Genomic DNA, 9,514 nt, shown 5'->3' on the forward strand with positions numbered 1-9,514 from the left:
AGCATCCCTACTTGCGGCCCCTTGTGCAAATATTAGATTTTATAGCCACACTGATCAGCATAATACAGGCAGTGTTTTTGCATGAATAGAAAACTTCACAGAAATGATGCAAAGATGCTACCAACAAATATAATACAAAGAGGCGCTTAGATGTAAAAAATGCAAGTTACAGGAAATTTATTTTAATACCTATTTTTTTTTTAGCAAACATTAGCTTAGAAGTGTAATTATGCTGGCATATATAGCACATTCAAGTTGTTTAATATGTCACAATTACCAATTGTATAAAGGTAACTTGTAGATTGCTATAAGGTGTAAATTGATTGCTATTTCTAGAAAATACGATATCGTACAGCACAATAAATGGATAGTCTGCATCTATCAAAAAACATTAAAACACCAAAGTAGTTCGCTTGAAATAAAATATTGTGTTTTTTAGAATAAAATAATGTGTGTTAGTCACAACAAAAAAGTTTGTTTAAGAGATAGTCGTGTTAGCAAAACTTCTTTATTTTCCCCAGAGATTTCCTTGCACCCCTTGCAAACTCTTCATGTTTCTGTAGAGCGATGCAACCCTAGTTTAGAACCCCTGATGTATAGCATATTGAAAGGTAAAAGTACTAAGTCGGAAACGAATACAGACAACTTAGTTATTGCAGAGAGCCACTCACCTCACCAAATACTTTATTTGCTTCTTCTTCAGGAAATATCACAAATCACAAGTTTAAAACAAGTACTGGTTTACTTACAACTAACAATAAGAAAAACCTGCAATAAAATACATTTAAATCTTCATGCAAAGTCTGAAAGGAAATAGCAATTGCTTTGTTCTGTGCATAACAGTAAACAACAATTACAAAAAAATGTTATGCGTTTACCCAAAAAAAAGGTATAAATATATATTGAAGCCCAGAAAGGGTTATATTTGTTTTTTTGTCTTAGCACTAAGCTTCATTGTTTTCACATTTATACCTAGGTAAGCCAGGATGTCTTTGGTGTGAAAAAAATGTTAGTTAACAGTAAGGGTCAACAGTACAACCAGCTGCAGCTTGCCGGGTTAATTTTTGTTGGCCAGTGGCAACATTCTCCAACAAAGAGGACATATAGTAGAGATGTTGTTGAATATGAATACCATTCAGTACTAAACGTTAAAGATACATTAAACTTAATACAATGACAATTTCATAAAGCTTGCCACAGTTTTTGTTAAATAGGAAAAAAGGTAATAAATTTGACACAAACAACTGGGCCCAAGCTTTAGGAATTACCAGCTCTTTATGAAAAAGTATAGTGACAGCAGGTTTAGAGGGCTTGCTGATATTCAAAAAGTAAAAATCAATTATTATTATAAATGCAGGAATGTATTTACTTAAACAGATTTTACTTCAGTAAAGACTGGTGAAAAAGTTTTAAGAGTGCAATGACAACATTGTTTTGTGTAGATTCCTGTATCCAGGAAAACAATCACAGATTTTTTGCTTCAAATTAAACAGATGCGCTAGGTAAGCATTAAAACACAACTCAACCAAAAGAACATACTTAAAAGAGCACAGTGAATGTTTCATTTCTACAGTTGGGCTGAGTAAAGGTAGTACCTGTTACAATAAATATACTGAGTATTTGTAAAATTGCAAACCAGATTACGACACTTGAAAGCACCAACAGTTAACAACATGGTTGATAATGTTCAAGGCCAGGGGTAGGCAATTATGTTTTATAGTGTGCCGAATGAGAAACATAAAATGTTATGGCGGGCCGGGGTCAAAATATAAGATTTCAAATACACACAATATGAAATTATACTCTATCAATCATACTGTGGTGCTGTAAAACAAGTAGGCTCATGAGACCTGTTTTTATGTGGCAATAGTTCTTCACTAATGTGTAACTGAAGTTCATGGTTAAGAACAAAAACCAAAGGCAAAAAGTTGCAGCAATTTTGTTTTAAATACATATTATATTAAGATAAAGAGGGTGTTTGTTTGTAAAGATGCCTTAAAATATGCATGAAGCAAACGAGAAAGACAGGGGAGATTCGAGCAAAGCACACACAGTTTGATGTTCTGTCAAACTAGTCCAAAAAATTATCAAAAAAGTGTTTTAAAGTATATAAGCCGTCTGTATTGGGCCATGTCTGGTTAAGCCATTATAACTTGGCATAAGCACATATTGTTACAACAAACTGAGTTTTGCATGTCTAGATTGTTAACAACATTTTAAACACATTTAGAAACATAAAAAGTTTATTTCTAGGGTAAGATATTGAGGTTTTGGATTATTATTTCAGAATATGACTGCAAAGTCAATTTTCAGCAAATAACATAAAAAAGCATATCAAAAAGAAAAACAAATACAACAGGAAATGGGGTAATTGCAAATCTCAACTGAAAAAAACACAGCAAATACTGTTCAATACATTTGTCCAAATTGGAGATACACAACTTTCTGAAAAAAAAACTTAGTACGTAATGCAATAAACTAGACCTGTGTTGTTAATTCTGCCGGCATACTGAGCGACAAGCGGTGTCCTAATTAAGATATATAAAACACATAAATTATGTTTGATGCAGACTGGTTGAATTGCCACCTTCTGGTAACAAGCATTTGTTGCCCAAATTCTTCGTTTTTTGGTCTCACTAATAAAGTTAAACTGTGTTCGCCTAATGACTGTATAAACCAGTTATTCTTAACCAGGGTGCCGCGGCTCCCTAGTGTGCCATTTCTAATGCTCAAGGTGAAAAGTAAAACCTGCGGGTGCATACATAGAAGCCAAACTGTTGAAATTCCAGGGGGTATTTTATACCAGGACGAAATGCTTAACACCAACACAAGGTAACTGTTCATGGGAAACTGATTTTGCGCTTCTGCTGTTCTTCATAATATCACCGAAATAATGACTATGAAAAAAAAAGTTTAAATAAATTAGGTTGATATTGTTTGGTTAAACCAGAGTCAGGTTTGTAAGGTCTAGGCCAGGGGTACGGGCGCAAAAAATGAGGCATCAACCTAATGAAAAATGGCATGCAAGCCCCCCCAAAATATTAAATTTGTTATTTACCCAATTGTCAAAAAATACTAATTTTGTTATACAGCCAATTGCCAATGTTTATTCACAATAAAAATTGTGGCTATTACAAGAACCAACAATTACTTCTGATAAAGCATTCTACTGGAGGATAGCTTTCACATAATTATATCGCTTGGTGTGAAGAAACAAGAAGCAAAAGTCAGCTTATTGATGGATACTTAGATGCAATAATTAAAGTGCATTTCTACTACACAACTTGAGGCCAATCTTTCGAGATTGGCTGAAAACAAACGGGTTAGCTTGAAAATATAAACAACACTTTTCATGTGTAAATAAACATTTTTATTACTTGTAAAAAATCGTTTCAATATTAGAAAGAAATGATTACGAAACTTTGGCATGGGAAGAAGTTGTAAAAAAAAAAATTGGCATGTCAGCATGTTCGAGTTGGACACCCCTGGTCTAGGAGTCAGTAGGTGTAAAATTTTCAGCTTTTGTAAGTCACTGGTTCTAACTGTTGAGGATTTTTTTAAAGCAAGGAATATTTATGCACTAGGAGAAGAGTTTAATTTCCTTTACACATGTACGCCGTACAGGCTTTGATATTCTGAGTATTACACAATTTCTTCAATTATATCAAGTCTGTAAGCATTTTATTTACTAGAACACACAAAATTTTGTTTAACAAAGAAAACCGAGATCAACCGGTATCACTTTTTTTGACCAATACTGACACCCGATTCTTTACATATTTGTCAACTAATACTGATCGTTTTATATACCTTGGAAATGTTCAAAACTTGATTTACTTGAAAACAACATCCTAAGAATGTTTTAGTTCAAATACCTTTATTAATTTAATATTATTTTGCATATTAACTTGGCATGTTGCTAAAACATATTTTTTTAATCAATAAATGGGTGCGTTGTCTATTCTACAGAAAAATTATATCCTAATCTCGTACCAAAATATCGGCCTATCGACCCTACACGATATGTCGGTAGGAATATTGACTGATATTATCGGTAAACCGATATCTCAAAAAAACATTCCAAACAGGGTAAAGAGATTAAAAACTGCAACACACTTCAATGTACGAAGCCAAATTTAGATACAGCATTATGTTAGGTCATGTCTTAACAAAAGAATATAAGTTATAAGCCAGGGATTTCCATTACGCGGGTCACAAACACAACCTTAATCCTTACAAAATGACCAAGTGGGTCATATATTTAACTATGTGCTAATTTTACGCGAAACTTTGCTGCTGCGTCGTTTTAAGTGTTATTGTCTGGGTTAGTAATATAAGGTTTTATGACGATTTTCAAATTCGGAAAAAGAAGATTGGGCAGCCCTGATTTAAACAGTATAGTGCTATTTAACAAAGAATTGTATTTTACATTTATCATTGCCTGAAAATGATTGATAACATTTCAGTATTTTTACAGAGACAAGTGGGTCACTTCTTGACCCACAGGTCAGTGGTTTGCCATTCCTGTTATAAGCAATGCTTTTGACTGATATCAGCTCTCAAACATGACAACACATAATCAAAACCTAATTGACCTCATTGTCTTATCTTTGCCCTACTTTCGCCTTACGGGTGTACTTTTTCGTTGCAGTTCTTATCTCCGTTACGTTGCGACTTTCTTTTTCTGTTTATATAACATTCTAAAACGTTCGAGCGTCTATATAGTGACTCGTTTTTATCTTAGTCTCACTTACCGCACTGATGATGGCAAAAGAAATTGCCGAAACGTTTGCAAATAAAAGAATAAATTTTTTATCCATTATTTGGGCCACTCTCTTTCAACTGAAGATAATCAACAGATCCGTGTTTAGTGTTCCTAAAACCTAATCATTATTAAAAAAACATGCATGTTATGTGATATGAAAGCCTTTTTTTGTTATAAATTATACGGTTGGATTAAGATGCTCATACAGATAAAATATAATGTGAATCTACTAGATTGGGAGTTAGTAACTTTCCTCTACAACCTACAATTCAGTTTCGTTTATATTTTAATAGTTTACTAAATTATTACTCAACTTCACTTTGTTCAACTAAGGTTGGTTCGGATATTAATATTTCTAGTATCTGGATAATGGATATATCCGGATATTTGTACTTTAACCCAGTGTTTCTTAATCAGGTGAATGGGTCACCCAGGGTGAATAATATTTTTGCAGGGGTGAACCAACCAAAAGGGGTGAATAAGGGTGAACCGTCAGAAATAGATGATGGCTTGCAAAACAACCGAAGTCATTTTGTGCCGTTATATATAAACAAGATAGTTTTATCTTATTATGAAAATCTGGGGTGAACAAAATTTGGAGATAGATGCTAGGGGTGAACAAAACTAAAAAAGTTTAAGAAGCACTGCTTAACCGCATAATTAAAATCGATAATTATCTGATCTTTCGCAATTAACGTCAAAAAACAATTGTTAAATAACCCGACAGTAACACAGTTTGTTATAAACATTATTACATGCCATAGAACAGTGGTTCTCAAACTTTTTTTAAAAAACTACGCAACGGTCCCCCAGCAATTTTTTTAATTGCTCACGGTCCTTAAAAATATACACAAATTAACACAAAATAACACGTTGTTTTTAATGGTAACAATGGGACGGGTACACTTGCTTCTTTGCTATCAGCTCGGCTATGTTAACCTCCAACGTATCACCTTACTTTGGTGAAGCAATCACGAACAGTTTTAAAACCGTGACTGTATATAGCCCACATTGGCAGCGCAACAAGCTGTAAACACGTAATTCTCATTAGGACAACTTAACACTATGACGTATTTCCGGAAATACGTTGATCTAAGATGTACCATTGTTAAGACTATGACGTCACAATCAACAATTTAACTTGCCGCGTGCAATAACGTAAATAAACAACTAATAATCAACTTGGTTTGGAAAAGTAAGTTGCCTAAAAAGTTTATTGCACCAAAAAAATTGATTTTTCCCTCGTATTGATTTTTGTTAGGTGCTTCGCGGTCCCAGAAAATTGTCTTGCGGACCCCGAAAGGACCGCGGACCCCAGTTTGAGAACCACTGCCATAAAAATAAATATATCGCTCATTTTGAATATTTACTTTCTTATAAAGAACAACACATTCATTGTTAAATCATGTAAACGCAACTTGTGAGTCAAAAAGACACAAAATAAAGGGTTTGATTTAATGATTGGATTAAGTTAGCCGCTAACAGTAGGTCAGTCATCAATCACTACCATCGCTGTTAATTAATTGCAAAATTTTAGTAGACCTAGGCCTCCAGTATCTGACAGAAAGCAATACTTCTTGACTGCATTCTACAAATTATTGTCACTAAACCAGGGATTTTGGGCAAACATTCACCTACAGGAACTTTGGTGAAGACTGACTGAAAAGATGAAAAAACAAACTGGCAACGTTCAAAGTGCCATTCGATTAATCGCTATCCAGATAGTACAAGCCTGGTTCCAACCCATATAGTGCAACTTGCCATGAAATAGATTTTTATAAACAGACAATGACAGTTATTGAACAGATAACATATTGCAAAATAGAATAGCACAGTAGGTCATCTTATTAATATAAAAGGGGCTGATGACCGGATAAATCTGCTTGGTGAGCTAGATCTGACCCACAGGTTACCAAACAATGTACTGCAATTAAAACCCAGCATTGCCTTGTTAAATATGGTATTTACAGATTTAATGCTTAAATGGGCTGCTATTGAACCGGCTACTACAACTTGTTGCATACCGAAATAAAACTGAGGTATATAACCAAGAATGGTTTGCAAGGGTGGATGGTATACAGCTTGAGCACTGACCAGTGCTGGTAAAGTTCGCCAGTATGACAGAACACGTTTTTTCATTATAAAAATGCTTTAGGAAGTCAGCACATCTTGACCTATATATACCTGCTGATTTAATTTATTGGAATAACAACAGAAACCTTGGTTCTCAAACATTTTTAGCTAAAAAAAAGTTTACTGAACAAAAATCACAGGTAAATAAGTCACAGTTTTAGCATTTTTGGGTTATATAATGACCCCACTAACTTAGGGAAACTTCCATGACAATAATCTGTGCATTAATCCAGTGAACTTCAACAAATATATCGTATATCCAAGTGTATAGCAGATCAAAACTAGGGTGCACAGCTGACAAAAGGTATACAAAGGGTATACAGATTAGGCGATGGTTCAAATTGTGTCAAGGGGTGTGCGTACCAAAAGTTTAAGAACTCCTTTTTTAAGAAATAGTGTTTCCACAAAGGGTTTATTTAAAGCAGGGGTTCCCAACCTTTTTTACACTGTAGCCCCCAATTAAAAATTTGTGGAAATAAATGGCCTTTTTCAACTTTTGAAAAAATTAGGAAACGTTATTTTAATAAAAAAAAAACGTTTTTACAGTTACCGGTAGTTAAGAATGATAAATCTAAATATAACATACAATACACATGATAGTACATTAATTAGTTATCGCATATTCAGTTAATGTGATGGTTGAGCCTGTTTTTGCCCTGACAATGTCTTACTTGGGGTAGCAAAATTCCCGGGAATTTTCAGAGGCGAAACTTTCAATGGAAATTTTAAGAATTTTTGGGAATTTTAGGAAATCTTCGGAAACTTTTAAAACAATCTTAATTTGATATTGAAACAGGAAAATAATGGCCTTATACCGTTTAGACATTAAAGTACTATGTATAACTAAAATACTTAAGAACATACAAACACAAGGACCTCATCTGTCCACGAATCAAAGAATAAAGTTGTTTTTAGCACTTAGGGGACTGTTTACAAGAAGTTTATAGGTCAAAATAAAGTCAACATTTTCAATAAAGTCAAAATTTGTCAAATTATGGCTTTTAAAAAAGTTTTTGTGTTTCTTGAGAGTAATTTTTGTAAAAAATGTTGTAGAGGCATTGTAAATCAGGAACTGTGACACAATTAAACCATATTAACCCATTAAAGCAGGAAAAATGTCACAAGGCCCACTTGGATCAGAACTAACTTTTATAGCAAATTGTCCATTTTTTTTATTTGTTGTTACGAGTTATATAATTCTTATAAAAGAACACTTTCTTTTAATAAACGTGGTCTTATCGAAGATCAACAGTTTGGATTTTAGGAATAGCCTACTGACATTCTGTAATACAAAAATGCCTCAGCAAGCTAAATCGCCAAAAACACGACGCACTTTTATAATCCATAAGACAAAATATTACGTTTGGGTCTGAAATCGACAAAATATTATGTTTGGATAACTGGCATCAATTCAAGGAAGAACTGTGACCTCTACAAATCAGCAATTTTGTTAGGTGAAAATAAAGTTAAAATTTATTTGTTTAGGTCAACATTAAAATGGCCCTAATTATCACCAATCTGTTTTTTTAATCATCACCAATCTGTTTTTTTTTACAAACAAAAACAACCCCGACCGGTCTGGGCCAAAATATCCCCAGCTTACGGTAGCTAAATCTTTGTTGTTTTGTGAGTTTCAAAGTCGTTGTACTAGTTGCTGCCGGTTAGCATCTCCACCTGCTCATCTAGAAATGCTCAAGATAGGTTTTTAATATTTTTTTTTTGGTTGATGAAATAAAATTTGAAAATTCCCATTATTCCCGGGTCCCTTAAAATTCCCGTAAAGTTTCCGGGAAAGTTTGCGAAATTCCCGGAAACTTTTCACCCCTTTACAACCCTCGTCTTACTTGCTGGTTTAAGATAACTTTCATATTATTTTTTTTTTAAGCAAAAAAAATTATTTTTAATATTTTTTCGTGGCCCCGTAGGGGTTGGGGACCCCTGATTTAAAGAATCGCCCGAATTTAAACTTGAGCTAAATCCACATTATGCCCAATTACCATAATATTCCAAACACAAATTAGCTATTAAATTAAATAAGCTTGTTTTGAATGCCTACTTTTGTGGCCAGTAAAACAATAACATTATAAATTCACCAAATAAGTAAATAGCTTTGTTTTACTTTTAGTTCATTCCTGTTTGGGATTGTGAGGTGAATTTGGCCACTTACCTTTGCCGCAATAATTGACTTTACGGCATAATGAGCAGCTGGTGTTTGGATGCAAAGTGACGTCATAATGAGCAGCTGGTGTTTGGATGCAAGGTGACGTCATAAAGAGCGACGCGATGTTGAGAGCGAATATTTGGCCCGGCACAACAAGGGAAGGTTGGCGAAGCGTCCAAACATTCAAGCAACCGACGTTTATTCACACATCACGTGACTATGCAGCGGACACAAAATGGCGCCACTGCTCGGACAATTAGTGATGTACAAGAAGGTAGCTACACAAATGACTAACAGTAGAATTCGCACGAGAAACACCAAACATTTTGGCCGAATAAAAAAGCAGGTTAAAGTAGATTCAATCGCCCAAAGTCGTAAGTTTAAAACAGTTCGGAACAAACTTAACCTTCAGACGATTAGCGCGTATAAGAAATGGTGTTGAACTTTTATACCAA

The sequence above is a fragment of the Ascidiella aspersa genome, chromosome 3 (genome assembly GCF_963924565.1).
Source record: "Ascidiella aspersa chromosome 3, kaAscAspe10.2, whole genome shotgun sequence".
Classification (NCBI taxonomy): domain Eukaryota; kingdom Metazoa; phylum Chordata; class Ascidiacea; order Phlebobranchia; family Ascidiidae; genus Ascidiella; species Ascidiella aspersa.